Source organism: Mirounga angustirostris, unplaced genomic scaffold (assembly GCF_029215605.1).
Source record: "Mirounga angustirostris isolate CCGP_5_RB_7025 unplaced genomic scaffold, mMirAng1.0.hap1 SCAF_3, whole genome shotgun sequence".
NCBI lineage: Eukaryota > Metazoa > Chordata > Mammalia > Carnivora > Phocidae > Mirounga > Mirounga angustirostris.
The window spans coordinates 95,471,021-95,493,823 of record NW_026991711.1 but is presented as its reverse complement, the minus strand read 5'-3'; the positions used below and the strand labels follow the sequence as shown (position 1 = coordinate 95,493,823).

General features: G+C 47.3%; 1 protein-coding gene across 3 annotated transcripts in view; it reads right to left on the bottom strand.

Annotated features, from left to right (window-relative positions):
• The window catches only part of EN1 (engrailed homeobox 1), an 83,339-nt gene that overhangs the window by 24,459 nt on the left and 36,077 nt on the right, over window positions 1-22,803 (bottom strand). The window contains exon 4 of one of the 3 annotated variants that reach the window (XR_008505636.2): window positions 14,365-16,594. The exons of the other annotated variants lie outside the window; for them this stretch is intronic. The gene's annotated coding sequence lies outside the window, so the exon portion shown is untranslated. Of the gene's footprint in view, window positions 1-14,364; window positions 16,595-22,803 lie in introns of those variants that run through there. 3 annotated transcript variants of the gene reach the window in all.

The window sequence follows — 22,803 nt, the reverse complement described above, 5'->3', positions numbered from 1 at the left end:
CTGAAACCTCCTAGATGCCTCCAAGGAGCAGAGCTCCCAAGAGAAGCAGCACCAGTACCCCAGCCTCTCCCTTCCGTCTGCTGCCACTCCACGTGGCATGTCCCATCTGTGGGGGACAGTGTCAAACATGCGCCAAGTGAAGGATCGGGGCTCTGGTGGTCTGATAGGCCAGGCCAGAATTTCTGTCCGCCACTCAATGAAGCACTTTAACACAAATCACACAACAATGACATCCACCATTGATTGACCACTATGTACCCAGTGCTTACAAACAGTATCGCACTGGATCTTTAAAACCATCTTATAAGAAAGTGATCACTACCACTGTTTAAAGAAACTGGGGTCTAAGGGTGCAAAACAATGTGGCCGAGTCACAAAGCTGGGTTCACACCTGGGTCAGTCCAACAATAAATTCTCAACCTCATTTACAGATGCTGTGACCTCAGCCCTCACAAGTCTACAGTTGGTGTTACTACCCTCCTTTTCGTGGTTGACAACACTGAGGCTCTCAGAGGTGAAATAACCAGCCCCAGTTCACCGAGCTCTTCCTCCTGTGTCTCTGTGGCCGGTACGCTGAGTCCTCTGCCTCTCTGGCATCAGAGAGAAGGGACATTGAGAAATGACCATTTGGGAACACCGACCAGGGATCTATGTCATTGCATGTTACGGTTTGTCCTAGCACGGTGGTCCAAGGCACCAGCAGGCCTGCACAGCGCCACCTTCTGGGGGTCCCAAGGTGTTGACCCAGAGGTCCACCATCTGAGTTTGGCATCCGTGCGGTATTAACTGGGGCCACCCAGCCGGGCCTGAGCGTGGTATGTGTGTCAGGGCCATTAAAGGAGACCAGAGTGGCGCTGAGACCGGCAGAACAGAAGGTCCCCAGCACATTGTGGAATGATGGAGCACAGATGGGGACGCGGGAACCAAATGTCATTACGGAACAGTCTCCCTGACGGAGGTCCACCCCCAAGCCATACTGTTGCCTGCCTGAGTCAACGCCCAGAACCTTCTCTGCTTCCCCATTGCCTGCAGACAACATCAGAATGCCTTGGCATGACATTTAAGACTCCCACCCACCAACACACTCACACACTCTCTCTCTCTCTCTCTCTCTCTCTCTCTCTCACACACACACACACATTTAATGTTCCCATTTAATATTGATTGGTTGTTAATCCCTAAATATACCTCATGCTTCCCTACTTATGGGCCTTTGCTTGTGCTGCTTCCCAAGCAGGAATTCTCCTCTCTCTTCCTCTTCTTGCTGAAAACCTGCTCATTCTGCCATCCCGAGCACCCCATCCTCATAGCTATATCCCCTCATTTGGAACAAATCCTTCTTCTCCCACCCCTTCCAGAGAACACTACTCACACTTCATTTCTGAATTTCTGAATTTCACATGCAGGCCTGACATTCTATATCCTGAGGACGGGATCGTTTCTCCTCATTTAGGGAGAAAAGACAGAGCAAAGTTCATCTCCGTGGCCCTCTGTGCTAATCACTGTCCCTGGCGGACAGTGGCAAGCTTATTAATGTTTGTTGAATTTGAATCACAGTGTATTCAAAATGCATATTCACTGCCTGGCCACATGCATCCCAGGCTGATGGCAGTTCAAGGACTGATTCATTGCCAGTGGAGGCCCGGAGGCCGTCTGGCAGGCAGATCCCCAGCCACATGACGTGCTCTGGGAGTGAGTCCTTAGCCACTTGCTAGCAAAACAGAGGTTATCTGTAAGCAGTGGTATACTGGTAAAAGTTGAACAACCAGTTCTCCAGGGAAAAGAAAGCCCTGGTCTGTATCATTCGCTAATCTCTATGGTGTAAACTCGGTCACCTTAGCTGGTTTCAAGATACCACCGAGATCTTCCATTGTCTTCATCTTATTCTAAGATCCTCCACTATCCTATTCAACATCGTCATTATCAATAGCTTTCAATAGCCTCCAGTCTCTTAACCTTGTCTTATTCCCTCCCCTCGATACAGCCGGCTGGGGTGAACTTTTTAACACACAGTCCAATCATGGCATTCCCTGGGTTTGAGACTTTCAGTGCCTCTCCACTTTTAAGATGAAGTCCAAAGTCATTGCCACCACTCACAAGACCAGCTGTGATTTTGCCCCTGCCTGTCTCTCCAGCTTCATGGGGAACCACTCCTGGCTTAGCCACACTTATCGGCTGCTGAGTCTTTGAGCCAAGCTTCTCTTTGACTGCAGATTTTGGCTCACATTTCCCTCTGTCTGCTACCCTCTTCCTCCTCCACTGTCTTCTTCCAGCCTCAGCTCAAAGCCCTCTCCCTCAGAGATAATGTCAGTCCCCACCCATCGCCCCTCTTATCGCCTACTGCAGATCCCAGATTTTTAATTTGTAGCACTGGTCCTATTGGTAATCATACATTCATTTGTACAGTCATGTGTTTCAGATGAGCTCCCCCACTGGCCTGTAAGCTCATGAAGAACAGAGACCATGCCAGTGTCCCTCACTGTTGGATATTCAGCATTTCTCCCAGAGCCAAGCACATGGTAGAAAATAAATATTTGTTAGCTGAATTAGTTAATGGTCTACAAGCTCAGAGAGATAAGCAAAATCTTTACGGATGGCTGTGCCCAGCACGGGGAAAAGGTATCGCCTTTCAGGAAAGACAAGGAACCCCAGAGAGAAAACTAAAACCCAGTAGGCTGGCATGAGACCAAAAAGATTGGCCACGTTGTCTTTCTCTACATCTAGGGCTTCACTGCCTTGAACTTGGACTTTGAGGAATCGAGGAGTCTAGACGTATTTCCTGGGTGGTGGGCGCTAAGGAGGCATGCACCCATGAAGACGATTACACCTATAAGCCAGGTCCTCTGAAGTTTATTCCTCAGACCTGCAAACAGTGCATGGATTTAAATTGGCTACGTGGAAATTACAGAGCCTTGAACCTCGAACCTTCTGACCTTATTATGGGATCAGGAAAGGAAGGTATTTTCTAAGTTTGGGCCTAAGAATGAAAGGAGTAGCAGTGCCTCCTAAACCAAAGTGGTGCTGATAGGAATTAGCAGGAGAATTCGAGGACATGCTGAGTCCCAGAGGCTGGGACGAGGGACAGAGCTCTTGGCGCCTCCACAGACACCTGCATGGAGAGAGTCCCTCCATGGGCAACGGGGGAGCATCTGGCCATGGTTTTTAGGAAGCATGGCAGGAAATGTCTTTACGTTACTGTGGCCTATGGTTTCTGATCCTTCACTTTAAGGGCTGCTATCTGTGAGAGCTACTGCGTTCAGGTCTGGCCAACCTTAAGGTGCCAAATGTAGACAAAAGAGCCTCAGGGCAATGGCTCCTGAAGGAATTATGCATTGGCCTCATCAGGGTGGCTGGACCGTTCCCAGAAACCAGGACACAGTGATGGCAAGGCGAAGGTGGACATGGGTGGGGATGGGCAGTGGCAGGCAGACAGACTGGACCCTGTGGTTCCACCAGGACTCAGAGGAGCACCGACCCCAGCCACCAACCCCCGACCCCGTATCGTGCTGCCCCAGCTTACCCCTGGTCAGAGGAGGTGGGCTTCTTGGCTTCGGGTCAGCCTGTCAGTTTCTGCTAAGAGGCAAAGCCAAAAGGGAGCCCATACCTTCCCAGAAGGCTGCCTGGGGTGTCCTGCCTGCCACATGGACACTGATCAGCTCCTCTCCCTCTTCCAAATCACCTCACTCATCCAGTGCCCAGCCTGTGCCCACCCCCTCGATGACACCTACCTGACATCTCAGCCCACCTGCCTTAAAGTCTATGCCACATAATTCTGCAATGCGGACCATTCTGGATCTTTCTCCAGTTGGATCACCTCCATGTAGGATGTGTGGAGAACAAGTAAGAAATTCTACTTGTGTTTATTCTGTGTCTAAAAAGTAGCACAAATTTACAAGTACAGAATTCAGGATTTCACATCCGTTGCCCTCGCTGGGTCCTTAAGTCAGAGTCTCATATGTCACGTGGTAGGTGGGGAATTTAGAGGGGACTGTGGCTGGTCTATAGTATGATGGGGATGACAGTGGCCTCCTCACTCCTCTGACTGTTTCAGCATCTCGTGATGTGTACAGTCTGTATGGGAGTTATGGATTACATTAACTTAAGTAGTAGAATGTTTACAACACTTTGTAATCTGATGTGGAGTGAACATGAAAATCTTTTGTACCGTACAAGGACTGTAGGTTTTCTCATGGCAAACTATTTTTTAAAAGGTGATCAATTTTGGGTGCCTGGGTGGCTCAAGTCGGTAAAGCATCTGACTCTTGATTCTGGCTCAAGTCATGATCTCAGGGGCATGGGATCGAGCCCTGGGTTGGGCTCTGCACTCAGCAAGGAATCTGCTTGAGATTCTCTCTCTCCCTTTCCATGTGCCCCTCTCCCTGCTTGTGTTCGCTTTCTCTCTCTCTAATAAATAAAAAAATCATTTTTATTTTTTTTTTGAAGGTTTTATTTATTTATTTGACAGAGAGAAACACAGCAAGAGAGGGAACACAAGCAGGGGGAGTGGGAGAGGGAGAAGCAGGCTTCCCGCCGAGCAGGGAGCCCGATGCGGGGCTCGATCCCAGGACCCTGGGACTATGACCTGAGCCAAAGGCAGATGCTTAACAACTGAGCCACCCAGGTGCCCCTAAATAAATCTTTTTTAAAAAGGTGATCAATTTTAAGATGAATTATACATTTTTCTTGTACAAAAAAATATGTGTTCTAAATTCACTGGAGTTTTCTGTGATGAAACTAGCTATTGTAGTATAACAGCTGAAATATTCTTAGTTTTTTAAAAACATATCCTTTCCAGGTAAAAGTCATATTTTAAACAAGTGATAAATAATTGTTTTGCCAAAGTCTAGTGTGCTATAGCAAAGTACCTTGAGCATGGATGTTTGAAAATGTTTCCATCATTGTGGGATTTTGTTCTGAGATAACATATGTAATACCTTTTCTTGAAAAAGCCCTCATATCTGCACACTTTAAAAACTTGGAAACAATTCCTAACCTATTTAAAAATATTCCCAAAGAGGAGCGTCAGTGGATCTTGAACCCATTTGTTAAAAATATAACTTTTGATTAGCTTACAAGAATTGACATTAAGGAAGATGGAAACTGACTAGCTGACTAGATGAATTTCGATAAAAACCTTTGTGTAATTGCTGGGTGGAATTTTTTTTTAAATGAGCATCTTGATTGAGTAAGCACAGCCAGCATTGCATTTCTTCCATTTGGATCTCTGTGTCTTTGTAAAGATTCTTTTTTTTCAGCCCTGACAACCATTAAAACTAAGCATTAAAAAATAAATAAGTAAAATAAAACTGAACCAGAACTTTGAATCCAATGGTCTATTATAAAGGTTTAAACCAACATGAAAACATATTCCAATATATTTTTCTAAAGCTCATGGCAATTTTGAGTGAAGACAAAAAGTCTTCTTTGCCGCTAACAAAATTAATTTTTTAAAAAACAGGAAGTATTACTTAATATACCTTTAGTTCATCCACTTGTTCTTCCCATAGTAGTTTCTTTTGTTTTCCTTTGTATTCCTCTTTTTATATTTAGTTCCTTTGGTCCTACTGATGAAATCAAATATCTTAACATTTTAAAGTGCCACTTGCTTTATTTTTAGCACGCTTACTCGTTTCTTTGGTGCATGTTTTATCCTGACTATAACACTGGTACAGAAAGAGGTGCATCTGGTTGATAAAGTGATCATAACGGGGAACTGAGGATGTATGAACAAAAGTGCATGGTGTTCGCTCCTGATTCATGTGAGTGCCTCGATGCATGGACGGACGGACGGAAGGCTCCGTCGGGACAAGGGAAATAACATAATCCTCCCACGGCTTCTCTATCCCACCCAATACCTGGCCATGGCTGCCCAGGAAACATTTGTTGAGTGGAGGGATGACAGAGTAGTAGTGGACAGGAAAGGATGAATATAGTAGTTGGGGAGGCTGGGGAAAATGCTGTCCCTCCTTGGGAATTCCACTGGCCAGGGAGCCTGAAGACCCGCACTCAAATCATAGCTTCGCCACCAATTTGTTTAATGGCCTTGTGAAGGATATTACCAGGTCTTTTCCTCCTTCACTACAAAATTAAGTTTCCCAAACTTCAGGCATTTATGTGCCAACAGGATTTTTGCCATTTCCTCAAAATTAAACCTAGTACTTCTTTTTTAATAACTCACTTTTCTACCCTCTTCATCCTAAAACAGTAGCCTGAAATCAGGTACAGATAAAATAGTAATTTCTGTCTACTGCATATTAAAATAAAAATGTAACTATTAAGGGGCACCTGGGTGGCTCAGTCGTTAAGCGTCTGCCTTCAGCTCAGGTCATGGTCCCAGGGTCCGGGGATCGAGCCCCGCATCGGGCTCCCTGCTCAGCGGGAAGCCTGCTTCTCCCTCTCCCACTCCCCTGCTTGTGTTCCCTCTCTCACTGTGTCTCTCTGTCGAATAAATAAATAAAAATCTTTAAAAACATGTAACTATTAAAAAACAAAATGCTTATATTCTTGTTAGCAGGAGTCTATGCACCACTCTTTGGGAAACACAGGGCCAGATGGTATTTCTAAGGTCCATTCAGCTCTAAGCCCCGTGAGTCCATAATTCTATGAATGGGATGAGCCCTCTGATTTCCTGGGAGCTCTCCAAGTCTGGGTGCCAGCTTTGGGATTCGGGCTTTAACTTCATTTCCTCAATTCGGAAGACACTTCCTGCTTTCCATCTGGAGCGTGACCTCAGACAAAGTTTTGGGGATAAAAGTGGGATCATTTTTATTTCAAACGGGAGAAGCTCCGTCTCAGTATCGACCACTCCAAGCCAGAGAAATATGATACTCTATGCATGAATCTGATGATTTTTTTTTCTTAAATTGCAAGCTTTTAGCTCAAAGCTTCCTTTCCACCCATAAGCACAGAAGTGGCAGTCCGAATTGTATTGTCCAGACTGTGGAATTTATACACTCAGTGATGAAGGGACGGGACCCCATGATTCGAATTGGGGGACTGGTTTCTGAGCCTGGTCTATCAAGAACTTTCTAGCAGTGTCACTGCGGGCAAGATGCCTAAACCACCTCAGGCATAAATGGAGCTGTGACTGCTCCCTTCCCTCCCATGCATGAAGGATGGAGACAAATAGGACCACTCTCACGCGTGTGCACATTGTCACTGTTATTCATTCAACAAACACTGTAGGGGTCACCTCTGCTCCAGGCCCTGTGCTGAGCATGGGGGATACAGCAGTAACCAAAATAAAGCACTCTGTCCTCATGGACCTTACATTCTACTGGCAGGAGACAGACAATGAAGATAATACATCGTCACACAGCGTGGGATATGAGGAGGTGGAAAAAAATCAAGCTGGGTCAGGGAGTTAGGGACTTTCCAAGAGTCAGAGACCCTTTCCTCCCAGGACTGCAAGTCCCCTCCATACCCTTCCTACCAGCACCCCTTCCTTCCCTCTCACCCCCCATGGGTCAGGTGCCATTACTCAGGTCGCGACTAGTAGTGTGGACCACCCACCAGTCCCCAGACCCAGACGGGGTGATGTTTCCCATCTGGTCCTTGTCAGACAAGCTCTTGGCCTGGCCCTGGACTAAGTAAAGATAGAGCTGGAATTTCAGATCCAAGGAAGAAGTCCAAGCAGCCCTCTTATTAGACCTTGGGTAAGCCATTCAACTTCTCTGGAATGTCGGGGCTCCTTTTCTGTGAAATAGAGAGGTGAAACTAGGTTATTTCTAAAGGCCCTTCTAGTACTAAAATGCCTCAGGGATAATTCTATCAACAGCAAATAAGAATGCAAACTGTATTAAGAGAAATGGATTGTACCCAGAAAACCATAATGATGTCCCTAAGATCATATAAATGACATTCACTCTGAAATGGGGACTGAAAATTGAAATTGACGTGGACCCCAAAGCTATCACTGATCTAAGTGATCCTGGGAAAATATGCACTCTAGAACATACAACCCTAACAACACTGATTGCCTATTAGCTGCCAAGCACTGCGCTAGACACTCATTTAATGGTCTCCATGTTCTGATGAGAGCTGGCCTAGACTTTCACAGCACTTCATGCAAGATGAAGTGCCTAGTAGCTTCTGCCTTTCCAGAAGAAGGCAGGCTTTCTGAGCCAGAGGTCACACCCTGGAGGCCTGCATCTGGCCCACAGGCATGTTTGGTTTGGCCCACACAGAGTCGGCCTGAACGATATTTTCAAAAGATATTAAGCAGTTACCAACTAATTACACACTAAAAGAAAAAAAAAAGTATGGCTTTCTTTGAAAAATCTGGGGCTTTGGCCCACATTTATACCTGGCATTGGCTAGAACGGAATCACAATCACCCTGTGAGGTTTGCCACAGACCCCACCGCTCTCTACTGCTTCCTGATCCGGCCCCTTCCCTCCTTGACAATACTTGCCTGGCCTTGTTTGAGACAACCCTAACCCCTATTCCAGACCTTTGTCACGGCACCAGAGGATGTCAGGATCCAGGGAGTAATGGGACAGCGAAGTGTTCTTGGTCGAGAGTGTGGGACGAACGCCATCAGATGTACGTGGGAGCTAGAAATGCGAATAGTAATAGCTACCCTTGATGGAGTGCCCCCTCCATCCCAAGCACCGTGCCAAGTGCTCTGCACAGCTTACTTCACTTTGTCTCCATGGCAACCCCTATTAGCCTTCATTTCCAAAAAGGACACAGAAATTCAAGAGCGGTTCAGTGACTTGTCCAAAGTCGCACCTTTGGGATTTTGAGCCCAGACCAGCCCTACTCGTTCCTAAGCCAGACTGCCCCTCCACCCCACCTCGCGTTTGTGTAGCACTTTTGACTTTTCTAAGACGTAGACGCTCACTCACTCCATCGTTAAAATCAGGATTTTGTTCAGGATTAAATGATGTTTAAAAGGGTCAATCTGGGGGCGCCTGCGTGACTCAGTTGGTTAAGGGGCTGCCTTCAACTCAGGCCATGATGCCAGGGTCCTGGGATCGAGCCCCGCGTCAGGCTCCCTGCTCCTCTGGGAGTCTGCTTCTCCCTCGCCCTCTGCCCCTCCTCCCTGCTTGTGTTCTCTCTCTCTCAAATGAATAAATAAAATCTTAAAAAAAAAAGAAAAAGGTCAATCTGATATATTCCCTCTGCTATGTTGGTGGCAAGGATGGTGGGGGCTGGGCAGCGGGACAGGGGCGGTGCAAGAAGCAGACAGAGATAGGTTTGCAACGGTTGAGTCATGTCAATTTGGGAGTGTATGTGAAACCCACCAACAAACATGCCTGTGTCTTTTGCAAGACTTCAGACATTCCAGGCCACCAGGCTGATCAAACCAATTTAACGGGGCTAGGGGAGAGGGTGAGCTCAGATTTGTTCCATGTTAGGTTGCGTCTGGGCACACAAAGGAGCATTTCTCACTGACTGGTCAACACCGCCGTAGCAGGGAGACAATGAAGGAGAAATGCAAAATAAAAACTGTGCGTGGCACTGGCCTTAGGTTATCCTGCTGTTTGCTGGTCTGTTCTTGTCACAGATGAGCCTCTAGACGCAGCCCCCATCCTTACTGAAGTCATTTCTGCCAGGTGTACGCAGACGAGCTAAACGTGATCCTTGCCCCGGACAGACACCGGAGCCCAGTGTTCTGGGTGCCCCTCTCAAACTCTGAAGGAGGGACTTGGGTCACTCAGCCACTAGCTGTGTGACTTTTGACAGCTTAGAAACCATCCTGGGACTCACTTTTCCCCTCTCCAAAACGGTTGACAATGCAACACCCAACCTCACAGGTTCACCGTGACAATGACCTCACTAGACAGCAGTGAATTTTAGTTATTACCTTCCTAATCAAAAGTCAAGCTTTGGAGGGCAGATACCTCCCTTGTGCTTCCACCCCATGCAAAGAAGCCTCACACCTTGGCTGACCCAAGGGACACTCAGATAATACTCATGCATTGAGATGTCAGGAAGCACGCTGAGACCCAAGATCTGAGCATCCTGAAGGAAAGACTCTAGAATCTGCAGAACGGAAGAGGAAGGACCTGAAAACACCTAAGGGGGAAAAAATAAAAGATTCAATAGCCCTTTGCAAACAAAGAACATCCAGAAGGACAGATACGGATTTTAATTTAGTTACAAGTATAGTTTTTGAGTGAAGTGCCTCCTAAGGAGTTAGGGTGGGAGTTACAAAGATGAATCACATCTTGCCCCCTCCTGTTTATATTACTCAGAAGATCTCTGGGGACTTCCTTCACATCAGTTAACCTGGTGCCTTGTTTATCCTATAGAGGCCCAATAAGGATTTGATAAAGGTGTGACTAGGCTCCTGGGGGCCCTAACATCGAGCATGCCCTAGGTTCTTCAAAGCCTACGCACCATCTCCCTGCTCCATTATCACACAGCCCCCGACCCCGAAGCCACCCCTAAGCCTTCAAACCCCTCAGACCTCTTAGGATCACCATCTATACCAAACGCTTTGAGACCAAATTATATTCTGTCTGTACAGACCTTCCTTGATCTTACAGTGTAGTTACAACCCGATAAGCCCCTCCTAAGTTGAAAATACTGTTAAGTCGAAAGCATATTCACTATACCTCACCTACCAAACATCACAGCTTAGCCTCGCCTACGTTAAATGTGCTCGGAACACTTACGTTAGCCTTCAGCAGGGCAAAGTCATCTAACACATGGCCTATTTTATAAAAAAGGGCTGAACATCCCATGTAATTGATTGGATACCTTACTGAAAGTGAGAAACAGAACGGCTCTCGGGGTACAGAGTAGTTTTAAGTGTCTCAGCTGTTTGTCCTGGGGATCACCTGGCTCGCTGCCCTGCCCAGCCCCACAAGAGAGCACCGCATAGCCCCAGAAAAGATCCAAACTCAGAATTCCAAGTACAGCTTCTACGTGGATGGGTATCACTTTCACACCATCACAAAGTTTAAAACTCTTAAATTGGGAACCATCCTACGTCAGGGAGCGTCCATCCGTACTGTGCACTGTTTTATTTGCTCAGCACACGGGAAAAGCACCACAAAAATTAATGAATTAAAGTTCCCTGAAGGCAAGGACCATTCTTTCTCTACATGCCAGGCCTGTTTTATATGTTAATAAATTCTTGCAGCTGAGTTGTGCAGTTGCCATTGACTAAGAGCATGTGGACAGCGCCCGGGAGAAGGGAGACACTTAGCATCAGTCAGTGGGCATCGATCAGCAGGGGCATTGGCCCCGTGTCCCAGGGCGTGAGTCCCAGGGCGGACCTATGTACCCACACACAAGGGCTAAACAGCCCGAGTGCCTGTTTAAAAGGTGAGCCCTCCGGCCTATTCCCCAGCTCAGAACCCCGGTCTGTCCCTGCCCCATCTGCTGCACCACGCACACGGCCGGGAGAGCAGAGCACGCGTTCTCCTGTGAGCGATGCTGAAATCTGAGCCAGCTATGTGTGAAAAGCCCCAAAGTGGGGAAAACGGTTGCTTGCCAAGGGATGCTTTTCAGACCACACTTTTAAAAAGTTTAGAAGAGATGGGTTCCCAACCCATCGCCTTCTCCTTCTTTGGATCGGGGTGATAGGTAAGGATAGCCTTCATGTTTTTCCCAAATTAAGTAGCGTAAACCTGTTTAATTAACCGGACAGACTAAACCAACAGCTCCCCGGTTTGCATATTTAAGGAAGAAATGCGAGACAGTTTGAATTTCCTGGAGGTTGGCACTGATTATTTTTCGGGGCAACAGTAAGATTTATAGCTCCAAAACCAAATTCAAGCAATTTCAGAAATTGCATGCCCCTCAGGGCCGGGTTTGGTCTCAGATGACTTTTCCGCTTGCGCTCTGGTCTAGGCAGGGAAACGGCACATGAAAAGCAAGAGGCCAAGGGCTTGTTAAGGCTGAAAGTTCCTCCCACCCGGAAATTCTCTTCCGAGCTGTAAGTAGCCGAAAACCCAACCTACATTCTTAAATTCCACTGAAAAAAAATATCTCACCCTGGTTGCAATGAATTCGATACTTCTGTGCTCTGTGCAATATGTGTGATATATAATCCATATCAAAATTTCTTAATCCTAAATGTAATATGCATCCTGCAAAGACAGTAATTCTTTGCTAATCTTTGGGAGTTTACTGCATTTGCTGTCTGGGAGTCCTTGTTTCTAACAAATCCACTTCTAGCTTTAAGAATCACTCATGGACATTGTTTGTCTACCCTGTAATGTTATCAATGGAGACGGGTTATTTATTTGATGAAGAACAGGATTGTCCTGCGAGACCGCTTTCTCTGATTCTTTCACAACTGCCATAACTGAGTCATTATTCAGGAAACGAAAGTCCCATTTAAACTGAATTTTAGATTTTGTTCCTCTGCTTTCTGCATGGTGAATTGGAAGTTCGTGAGTTTTGTGACCCGATTGTGAGGGTGCAGATGAGTTCTGGGGAGGGTGGAGAGATCCGAAATCCATGGGATTGTCATACAGAGAGAATAATTGTATAAAATTTTAATTATCTATCTTGAAGTAATAATAAATGTTTGATGAGATAATAATGAGACATGCAGGGAACTGTTAATGAATGTGTGGAACATAAAGCGTTCAAATGAAGGAAGAAAAAGAATTGCTCAGGAATCCGCTACCACTATTCATACGCGGGCGACAGCATTCTGTCTGGAAGTCAAGCGGAGGATGCTTCGTGGGTCAGACTGTAGCCAGGATAATATTGTGTTTGTTTATGATGGAGACAAAGATCTTGGCTTATTTTTCCCCTGGCAATACTGCTACCAAAAAACTCCCGAATTTCAGCTGAGATCTGGAGCCCCGTCCTGAAATTCCGTTTGGGGTTTTTCTTGTCGAATCACCCCCCCACCCCCCTGCCCGGGCTGGTTCCCTATGTCCTTGTTGCTCCCGTCCAGGGAGGGCAGGTAGGAGCACAAGGACAACATTAGGAGCCTCTGGTCACTGACTCGTCTCAGCGGTCATGGTGCTGGGATTGTTCCTAACTTAATTCAACAAAAATCAGAGGTTGTTTTCTCTTTCGGTAGGGTTGTTTATTTGGAAAAGCACCGTATAATTAAAACCAGTTTATGAGTTGTTGCAGGCACAGAAGTGATGAGTCAGGCCTCAAGATTCATTGTTGGGGGTGGGGGTGGGGGTTCTACTCAAGCGAGAAATAGAAAGTCTTGGCCAGATGGGACATTTGCAAATAGTTTTTATTTCTCTGTATGCTCATCGAGGCCATACGCCAGGACTCCAGGAAGATATGTGAGAGGAAAAGCAGAACCAAAGAGAAGGAGAATGTGAGAGGAGAGCCTTAGACCCACCTCAGGACCAAGGACCTCAGCATCCACCCTGAATCCAGATCTGAGCAACACTGAATGTCTTGCACTTGGCAGGAAAACATAATGGAGGCAGATGAACCCTCAGAACTGGCTCCAGGCAGATTATGCATTTGACCCTTGCTGAAACCTTAAAAGGACAGAAAGGGACTTTTCCTCTGGTAACAGGGGAGTAGCAACATTTTAAGTCTTGGAGTAGTAAGAGGTAACTTTCAAGAGGTACTCACCATGTTCTAAGGGCCCTATTAAGCACGTCAGAGGTATCAGCTCATGAGATCCTCAAAATCCCAAGAAATAGAGATTCCTACCCCCATTTTGCAGATTAAGAAATTCAAGTGTGAAGAGTTTAAGCATTTGCCCCAGATCTCAATGCCAGGAAGTGGTACAGCCAGGATCAAAACTTAGTCTCTCTTAAGTTGTCTGTGGGTTCTCTTTGCATTGGGCGACACTGGCGCACCAGGCCCTTCCCTGCAACATCCGGGTGATGCATTCGACGTGTCAACACTGAACGCACACTCCCCACCTACTGTGTCCTCAACCCTTCCAGACTCCCATGTACACATGCAGCAGAGGTTGGGGCAGACAGCCACCTGGACTGTCAGAGGCTTCCAGGAACCTCAGGGAACACCTGGTACAACCCCCTCACCTTACAGACCAGGATATGGAGGACTGGGGGGGGGGGCAGGTATAGAAATGATCTGTTTGTTCAGTGGCCGGTTTTCAGAACAGACTCATTCATACACATTCTGGCCGACTTCATAAGCCAACGCTCCCCAAAGCACAGTGCGTTGGAAGTGTTCTGCCCCTTGGAGTATCCAGGTGGGGACTTTGAGGAGGGGCAGGGGGCAGGGAGGAAGGAAGAGAGTAAGAGCGACTGAGTGAAAAAGAGAAAGAATAAAAAGAAAAGAAAGAAGAAGGAAGGGAGGGAGGGAGGGAGGAAGAAAGAGAAAGTTGGAAGGAAGGAAGGGGAGGAAGGGAGGGAGGGAGGGAGGAAGGAAGGCAGGAAGGAAGGAAGAAAGAAAGAAGAAAAGAGAAAGCTGGGCCTGGATTCAAACAAAACATATTCTGTCAGGATTGAATTCTTTTTGTTTGCATGTGTCACGCACTCAGCATTTGGGAGGATGCACCGGCGTTCTCATGAAACTAAGTCAGAGGCAAAACACACCATTACAACTTAATACATCCAGTATGTAATTTGTACTTAACAGAGAGGTATCTGGGACCGTTGGCCTCCTCCCCACCCCACCCTTCAGACTTCCAGCCACACGCACAGTGGGAAGTAGGCCTCAATGCGACCTTTGTTTCCAAGCTTCTGATACCAGCGTCAGTTGGCAGGGCTGCAAAACTGCATCGTGTCCTCTGAGGTCCTCCGGGAGGGGAGGGGGGCCTGGACCCCGGTTCTTCCAAAGGGAGACCGGGCCCAGGAAATGCGTCCCTGACTCTGGAATGAGCCTCCGAGGCCGAGAGCCCAGAAAGAGATGGGAAACAGAGTATCCCAGCTCTTGTTTCAGCGAGAGTTAACCAAATCAACTTCCAGTCCCGGTCTCCTCCGTAAAATCAAGGCTAGCCTGGTGGAAGCCAGCTCTGAAGGTGGCCAGAGAGGCTGGTTCCCTTCCAAGGCCTGCTCAGTGCTGCCCAAAATGAATCTGTGTGTCCATGTTGCTCTTCACCAGGCTAGACACGCCGGGCCTTGCACAGACCAACTCCCCACCCCACGATCTGCAGAGCAAGCTGGGTGGTGGTAAGGACATAATTTAAAACTGTTGCCTAGTGTTCTCCTAAGCCATGCCCTACTTTGAAAAAAAAAAAAACAAAAACCCTTCATCCTTCAGACAACAGCTGGAAGGCTTGGCTGAATGGTGCGGCCTCAGTGCGGAGGGTCACAGGGTCCTGATCTAAGGGCTGAGAAGTCTTGCTCACCCAACTGTTGACACTCAGTAAACGGGACAGGCGGGGCTCGTGTGGGCATCTGAGGAAGAAGGCCCCCACCCCACCCCCAGCCAGAGAAAGAATAGGAAGCAACTTCTATTCAGGGTTCACAGGGGTCCCCAGCCCCCCTCCGCCCCCTGCCAAAGCCACTGGGCCCTTTCCCTGCCTCCAAGTTACCTTGTATTATAACAGGATTAAAGTATATTTAGCTCCTCTATTAGCATACTTTAGCCCCATTTTAGCCTACTTAAGGCTTCCGGCTGGCTTTGATCAGTTTTGCGTTCTACTGACCAACAGGAGGGCCCCGGCAGGCAAAAAAAAAAAAAAAACCCAAGTGGGGGTGGGGAGTCAGACTGTGAAATTATCCTGATGCTCCTTCTCTTATTCTCAGTCTTCCATTGCTTTTCTTAAAAGGCCCAGTTTACACCCAGAGTGCGCAGGAGAGGGGAAGGGAGCAAGAACCAATAATAATTAGGTCTTAGTGGGAAGAGGAGAGAAAGGGTTTGAGCATCTCCTAAGAAAAGGAGGGGGGAAACCCTATAATTTCTACAGTGTCTGCCTTTTTATTGCTTGCATTTGCATATAAATTAAATCCATATTGTAGCTTTAAGGCAAGCCCAGGCTTAGAATTCCACCCAGCTCTGGGTCCCATTGTCTTATATCCCCGTTCTAGGCGGGCGGCAGTGAAATGAAAAGGGAGGGAGCTCCGAGGAAGGAGAAAGTCAGCTTTGTCGCGTTTTTAATTTGCCTGTTTGTTTTCTCCGCCAATTACAGGCAAATTAATATTTAAACTTTGGGAGGCTGCGAGGAAGTGCTTACAAAATAGGTTTCCGACTCCAGGGTGTGCGGCCTTCTGCTTTCGGCCATCCTGGGGTTGAAATTTCCTGGTGGTGAAATGAAAAATAATAATCGTAATTAAGTAACAGCTTGGACCTAGATCCTGTTTCGATTGCTTCTCTCATTGTGCCAAGGGCGCTGAGATTCATGGCGCTTCTGGAATGATCGCAGGTGGCCAGGGAGGGCTTTGGCTGGATGTCCCCTGTCCTAGGATTTCCTGTGGACCAGAGGTGGGGCCCAGCGCAGCTCCCCTCCGTGAAAAGTGGCCTCCGATTCCACTCTCATTCAGAAGAATGTAGCCAGGGAGTGATCAGATGCTGGGGTAAGCCTGTTTCGGAACCCCACATGCTATCCTAGCAAACACATCAGGGTGGAAGTGATCTCTTAAGGCAGATCTGTGTGAAACACGGGGGAAAGAGTCCTCATGCTTCTGTCTCAAAAACATTCCATTCGGAAGCAGTGAAGAGCAGCAGGTTCCCCCCACCTTGCGCTTCAGCCTGGCCCAGCCATAGGATGGGAACACTCTTCCGGAAACTCCTGAATCAAAAAGCAATCAATTACACAAAGTTCTCATAAAATGTCGGAGAGACAGGAGGCCCTGGTGGGGCCCAGGTATCCTTTCCGTAGCATGTGTTCTTTGGCTTATTTTAGAAGTTAATATATGTACCGTGCATTGAGCCCTCTTCCCTCCCTCCCCTCACCTCCAGATTACTGGGGCTCCTCATTACTGGTGCTGCTGGGATGTGTCATCTAATGTGGGAGGAGGCACCTAGTGAATTATTGTTGCTAATTAATCCCTCTAACAAATCTCCCTTCTGACATGACTTCAATAATCGGTTCCACTGTGTCCTTGTACCTCTTCGGAGTTCTTCGCTACGCTAAGCCCCCTCAAAGTCAGTTTCTCGAGCCTGTGCAATAGCCTACACCCTTCCAGTTGTTCTGTCTAGACGTTTTCTGCCTCCACTAGCCTTCCTTCACCCCACACGCCCAAATAATGTTTCTTTCCGGGAAAGAAAGCCAAAAACACTGCAGCTTCCCAAACACGGCCTCCCCGTTCCTTGTACTCAGAACCTCAGAAAAAAATCCAGCTTCCCCCCATGATGCAGACCCTGCCTCTACCCTCCACCAAGGTCTTGTGAATTTCATTTCCATTTCCTTCAAAGACCACTCCACATGCTCAGTGTTTCTCCCTGAACAACAGGGCTCGGCGTGGCGTTTTTTATTTCTTTGATATAAGCCCCTTCGTGACTCCTCCCTGACCTGGTCCCACATGGGCACTGCCAGATGGGATGCAGTTTCATGGTGAGTCTAATTGGGTGTGTTTTGCCCATTTGCTTGATCTGTATCTCTGGAAAATGTAAGCTGCCCGCACCGGAGATGCCAATTCCAGCATCTCCCACTGTGTATCCAAAAAAAAGAAGAAGTTCAACCTGATAACTAAACTTTTTTAAAAAAATTAATTTATTTGAGAGGGACAGCGAGTGAGAGCTAGCGGAGGGGCAGAGGGAGAGGGAGAAGCAGAGAAGCAGACTCCTTGCTGAGGGCAGAGCCTGTGTCTGGGGGTCTGGGGGCTCAATGATCCCTACCCATGAGATCTTGACCTGAGCCGAAATCAAGAGTCAGATGTCTAACTGACTGAGCCACCCAGGCGCCCCTGATCACTAAATTTTAAGACCAGTCATTGACTGACTAGATTTATCCAGTTGTTCCAAACCAATACTAATAATAAGAATAACAGCTAATATTCTTGACTGTTGATTCCAAGTCAGGCTCGGTGCTACGTGCTTTATGGAACAAGTTATTTCTCACTTTTTATGCTCACAACAACTCTAGATGACCTAGGTACTATTATTATCCCAATTTTACAGGTTATGTAACACAGAGAGGTTAAGTCATTTATCTTAAATTTCACAGCTTATAATTTGCACAACCAGGATTTAAACCTAGGCCACCTGCCTAGGGCCCGTTAATTAATGTAGCCATCTACCATGGTCCAAGAGTGTCACCTGCACCAGGCCACAGGGGCGTCTGGGAGGCGCTGAGACTCTGGGTACTGCATCCTCACTCACATCAGACCTAATGACAGCCCTTTGGAATGGATAAGATCATCCCCATTCTGCTGATGAGAAGCAGAGACTCAGAAAGCTTAAGGATCATGCTCCTAACTATTATTAAAAGATAAACTGAGGCATATTAAAATGTTTAACAGATGATTTGAGTGAAAACGGATTCACATTGGGCAGCACCAAACCAGAAGTTGGTTAGGAGTGTTCTGCCTCCAGGAGCTCAGGGAAAGATTGATAAAGAGAAAATGCCAGGGGCGCCTGGGTGGCTCGGTTGGTTGAGCGACTGCCTTCGGCTCAGGTCATGACCCCGGAGTCCCGGGATCGAGTCCCGCATCGGGCTCCCTGCTCGGCGGGGAGTCTGCTTCTCCCTCTGACCCTCCCCCCTCTCATGTGCTCTCTCTCTCTCAAATAAAGAATAAATAAAATCTTTAAAAAAAAAAAAATTTTTAAAAAGAGAAAATGCCAGAGCAAAGGAAGGAAACTCTTTGATTGGTTATAGCTGAACACCTAGCTGGCTGTCTCTGATTGGTTGTCCTTCGCGTTTTGATTTCATAACCTTGAGGTATTTACAGGCTTAGATTTACGTTTCCTTGTGTAGGCCGCAGGGACATTACAGTCCCCTTGTATAATTAATTTAACACTATAATCCTCATATTTGTAGAGTCCACACCCAAAGCCAGGTCAGCGTGACTCCAAATGCCGTGTTCTTTCTGCTGTACCACCTGTTCCCAGTGCAGATCTCACCTCAGAGAATACAGCAGGGCCAGATGATACCCACTGAGTTCGAAAGCCCGCTGACTTCGTCACCGGCCTTGTGCTCAGCACTACTCAGGCAGGCCCCAGGCTCTGCAAAAGGCTACCCAACCATCCCTAACCTCGCAGACCTTACCCTCCTGGAGGGGGAGGAGAAAAAGAGAGACACTTGGAAACGGGCCTGCCATTTGGTCCAACTAGCCATTTGTTTTCAAGATCACTGGCATTTCAAATGCTCCATTTTGATTCCAGCGTACTGTGGGGGGGGGGGGGGGGTGCGGGTGTCCCCAGACCTTCTGAGCCAGCCTAGCTCCTCCGCACCCCAGACATTCTCTGGCCTGCGCCTCACCAAGGTTACAGTCAGCCAGGTGGAATTGTCATGACAGGTGAGATTGGCCCCGAGACCCTCGTCTTTAAATCTTCTGTAGCTGAATTAAATGTTTGTCATTTTTTTAAAACTAGGAATAGACACACATGATACAAAATTCAAAAGAAACAAAAGAGCATACAGTGAAAAGTTTCCCTCCACCCCATCCCAGACGTGTGCTCAGCCAAGACTTGTGCTGAGAGACGTCCACTTTTCCTTCCCAGAGGCCACCACTGCTGTTTTGTGTATATCCTCCCAAAGAGAACCTATGCACATACAAGCAATTTCAAATATGTGTGTATATATATAATATATATAATAATATAATATATATTATTATTCATGCAAATGGTTGCATGTATTCTGCAATTACTTTTGTCATATAAAAAAATATGCATTTAGGGGCACCTGGGTGGCTCAGTCATTAAGCATCTGCCTTTGGCTCAGGTCATGATCCCGGGGTTCTAGAATCTAGCCCCATGTCGGGCTCCCTGCTCCGTGGGAAGCCTGCTTCTCCCTCTCCCACTCACCCTGCTTGTGTTCCCTCTCTCGCTGTGTCTCTCTCTGTCAAATAAATAAATAAAATCTTTAAAAATATATATGCATTTGGGATTATTCTATATCCATCCAGAGCACTGGTTCATTCTTTTTAATGGCTGTGTAATATTTTATTATCTGGATATACCATAATTTATCTAAGAAGTCCTCTATGGAAGTAGGCTCTTAATTATTTGACTCTAACTCCTTTGTTGTTGCCAGTGTTTTACTGATAGACTTTGTATCGGCTCACTTCGCAAGTGTGCTAATGTATTTATAGGAGAGATTCCTGGAGGTGAAAAGGAACATGCATTTTTCATTTTGATAGTTATTATCAAATTACTCTTCATAGAGATTTTATCAATTTATACTTCCAACAACATTGTATAAAAGTGTCTGTTTCCCCACAGCCTAGGCCAGCACTAGGTGACGCGGACTTTTTGATCTTTGCCAACTGGATAGTTAAAAAGCAGTCTCTCAAATTTTAAATGTGTATTTCTGCTATTATACGTGAAGTTGAGCAACTCTGCAAATATTTTAAGAGCAATTTGAACCTCCCCTACTGTAAATGATGTCTATTCCCAGATAAATTTTCTGTTGAGTTGTTGGTTCTTTTCTTATTAATTTATAATGGCTCCTTATATATTAAAGAAATTCATTCTTTCCCGGTATGATGAATTACAAATATTCTCCCCCAGTTTTTCATTTCATTTTGCTTATGGCATTAGTTTTGTTGGTTTTTTTTTTTTCCTAAGTGGCCTTTTTTTATAGCCTGGATTCTCATTTCAACCCTGCCCCAAACTGTGGGTTACTTAATAAGCACAGTGGTGTTTGGGGATGCTGATCCTATTCAAAAGGATCAGAGGTGTTTAAAATGCCCACTGAAATTCCAACGGCCAGTTGTTCAGCAGCTCCAGATCGCTTTCCTGGCCTGTGGGATGAAGGGGTTAGACTAGATGCTGTATAAGCTCCTGGTCAGCTCTGGCATCTGAATCAGAGAAGCAGATGTCCCTGGGCCAAGGGTCTTGCTGTCCACTCTCCTAGCGGGCACTGCTTCTGGATGCAGACGCAAGAGGCTTCCCCTTGGCATGAGGGTCTTGACTGCCCTGAGCCACAGATTCTTGTCCCTCACCTTTTGGTCGAACCTCTACTGCCACCTCCACAGGGCAACCGGGCAGGTGTACAAAATCAGACCCAACACTCTGGCCTTCAGAGCACAAAGCAGACGGGAGTCTGGGTTACCGCAAGCAGCCCTGAACTTCAGCTTCCTGCCAAAGCCTCTGAAACATCGCCTTCCACATGGATAGTCCCCGAAGCCCCCTGGCTCTGCCTTTGGAGTCACTATTTAGGCCCACGCTGCGAGAGCTGTAATTGTGCAGGAAAACACACGTGTTTGTGTTCCATTACCTGGATAATACAAGCACCCCAGACTTGGGGGCGTTGGGCCAGGTAATAGGCTCCAGAAGACCCAGACGGTGGCAGCTGTGCTGGCCTTTGGTACCGCCATCATGGTTTTCTGGAAAAATGCTGATTTCCTTCAGCTGGTCTGCGTCCTCCCCTGGGAAATTTGTATTTCTTCCTGGCATCCATCCTACATCATATCTGGCTACCACAGAGACAAAGAACTCCTTGCCTGGCATTGAGAATGGCTTGTTTTAGTCAAAGAATTCCTCTCCGGCCTCTCAAAGAAGGTCCTGGTCTGGGTCTAACAAGTCCCTTTCTCCCTCCTGCACCAACCCACAGCCTCGACTGACATTTTCTGAGGTTAAAAACGTGCCTCCCGAACAAAACAGCAAACCCTCCCCCTCTGGCCTCACAGCAAAGGCCTGTCACATAGACCCTTCCATAATTTAAAGGGCGTTAGGGTCTTTGCACAAGGGAATCTTTTTTTACACCCCCGGAGCTGGCCAGACATTTCTATCTTCAGGATCACTCTTTTGGATCAGAAAGAAGGAAGATCATTCTATCCCAATACGCCATTAAAATGGCCTGTTTGAAATGCCCTGGGCTGGAGTTGGGTGCTGAGGGCAGAAAGGTGAGCAGGCCAGGTGTCCCCGGGCAGGTGGCCAGGAGAGCACGGTCAAGTTCTACGGGACAAAATTCATTGCCCTACCTGGGAGAGGAGCCCGGTGTAGCAGGCTTGCTGATGTTCACCTTGGGAGACCCAAAGAGTGTGTGACCTTGATAAGACAAGCTGTCGGGCCAGAGAATGTCACGACTAAGACAGCTTTGTTGGTGGCATCCGAGGGGAGCAGGAAGAAGGGGGTAGCTGAAAGAAAGGAGGAGCCCAGAGCACCTCCCAGTTTTGCCAGAAGTAAAGCCTGGGTCCAGCCTTGACATCACGTGCCTGCCAGAGCCGGACCCAAACACCCCTGGAGAGCCGTGGTGTAGCACATGAGTACACGAAGCCAGGCTAAGGACTCGGCGGGCGTTACTTGACTCAAACCCAGCACCCCTTCGAGGGAGAGGAAACAGGCTTGCACCCATGGAATGATTTATCTGAGGTCACCCAGCTCGGAACCGGAAGCGATGAGATTAAAACGTGGGTCTGTTCACCCCAAACCCACAAATGCACGTGATGAGTGGGATGAAGGCCAAAGGGACCCAGAAGCCTTTGTCCTTTCTCTTTGTCTGCTCCCCAAAACGGACCGGAAGCAGGCCTGGACCCCAAAGACACGGCCCGGCTGTGTGTTCAAGCTTCTCCACAAGACGTGGTGTTAGGGCTAGACAGGACGTCAGAAAGCACCTGTTTCATGGGGGTTCACATGTACTCCAAGGAAGCCAGGGGGCCCTGAGGCGTGGCCCTCACAGCGTCCAGATGAGGCCGGCCACCAAGCTGCAGGGGCCTTGCCATCCTCAGCCAGCCCAGCGCCACTGTTGTCTTACGAAACTTTTGAGTAAGATGTTATTTAAACAAAGGAATCTTGGCCCCAAATGTTTACAAGCCACTGATGAAGTCTGAGCCCCTCAACAGGGTCCAGCAAGAGGATGTCCGACAGTCGAGCTGCTTTAGCGGTGCAGGC